Here is a 1,922-nt window from a genome sequence, read left to right as displayed (position 1 = left end):
CGCCGAGGCGCGGCGGGGCTGGGGGTAGCGCTTCCTGCCCGAGGTGGGCTGGCCCCGGCGCCTCCCGGCGCGGCGCTTTCCGGAGCACCACGTCTGCTTCCCTCACAGCCCCAAGCCCCCTCAGGCGGCCGGGCCGTCCGCTCCCTCCGCGCCCGGCCCGTGATCCCACCCAGCGCCGCTCCCTGGCGCTAATGCCGCCTTGAAACGCTTTAATCCGAGCAGCTCGGCCGAGGCAGAGAGCCCCGGCCGCGGTGCTGCCTCTGCCAGGGGCGTGGTGTCTCCTCCATGGTTGTGCCCGAGGCTGGCGCGCTGGGTGCCTCAGCCATGGCGGAGGTGACCTCGGGGTCGTGGCACAGGGGAAGGCGCGCAGAAACCCGCAGCGCAAACATTCGTGTTCCCTAGAGATTCGGCTCGTTATTATTTAAATGTGAAACAATGAATCAATTGCCTAAATCCCGGAAGATTCAAGGGGCTTTCAGGCGTAGCATAAACGGTTCATTTTAGCGCGTCTCTGGTGGAAATTGAAGTACAGGAGTTGTAGGAGAGCAGATTCTGCTGATCTCTTTCTCCTACGTTTTTGAATGAAAACGGTTTTTTTAACAACATTCCACCTTCCAAAGTCGTTGTTTACAAGCTGATTTCTCTCGGAGAGCAGAGCAATTGTTGCCGAGGTGCTCTGTGTTTCTTCAATATAGAACCACAGAATTATTCAGGCTGGAAAAGATCTCAAAGATCACCAAACATCAACCCAGCACTGTCCAGGCCACCACTAAACCATGTCACCAAATGCCTCCAGTCTTTTGAGCACTCCCTGGAATGGTGACTTCACTGCTTCCCTGGGCAGCCTATTCCAATGCTTAACTACCCTTTCAGTGAAAATGTTTTTCTTACTATTAAATCCAAATATGGCATCATGGAGTCTTTTATTTTGTTCATGTTACTGATACCCAAAATGCTGAGTGTCTGCAGCTATGGCTTCTATCAGTGCGGAAGTATTTTGAGGCAAAGAGTTTCTGTGTGAATAAATTATGTATTAGTACAGTGTGAATTTTTTTCCCATACCTTATCATGCTTTTTTTTGGTACCATTGCTACCAAATTGGTACCACCAATTTATACTCAAATCTGATTTGACAGACCTTTTGTATGCAGTGAGCTGATATTTTAGAGCAGTAAAATCAAAGTTGAGGCAGTTTGTGTAGCACATAAATATCCAGAATTTCTGTCTTGGTATGTAAGTTCAGTATGTAGCTGAGGGGGAAATACTTATCCACAATTAAGTATTTATCTGTTAGTTTGTATACAGAAAAAAATTGTAACTAAGACACTGAAGTAAATTTTTAAATTGGGAACAGAATAGAAAATTAATTAAAGCAAAAGATTTAAAAATAGCTATAAAGGAATTGCAGTCATATATTCAACATGTAATTATTACTAGTAACCTTTGCCCTCCATTAATTATATCCATCTGTAAAAGGTAGGCACCAGTATTGGTAAGGTACATCCTTATCTATCGGGTAAAATCCATGAGGTAGTGTAAAAAAAATCTAATTAGGCAAGGAAAACTATTGATGTTCTCATCTTCTAATTGCGCAGAAAAGTAACCAACTCCTTTTAAAGTTGTGTTGGGGGAGGTAAATCAGAAAATGTTTGCACAGCTGGTTGTCTTCAAGCAGTGGCTGTAACAGGGTTAACCTGGTTCTGTGAGATGGCACAAACTCCACCAGTTCAGGTGGCTGGCCTGGCTGTCCTTTGAAGGGATTGCTCTGTTTCCCTAAAGTTATTGTGGGATTTGGTGCTGCCTTTCTCAAGGAGAGCCAAACTGCAGGCTGGTGGAAGCTAAGGAAGGTTATTACGCACACTCTGTTCCTGTGCTTTCCTTGAGGTATCTGTTTTTGAACACTGTCAGTGTTAAGGCACTGA

This window comes from Zonotrichia albicollis, chromosome 5, assembly GCF_047830755.1.
Source record: "Zonotrichia albicollis isolate bZonAlb1 chromosome 5, bZonAlb1.hap1, whole genome shotgun sequence".
NCBI classification, from domain to species: domain Eukaryota; kingdom Metazoa; phylum Chordata; class Aves; order Passeriformes; family Passerellidae; genus Zonotrichia; species Zonotrichia albicollis.
The sequence above is the reverse complement of the archived record's forward strand: the minus strand, read 5'-3'. Positions refer to the sequence as shown.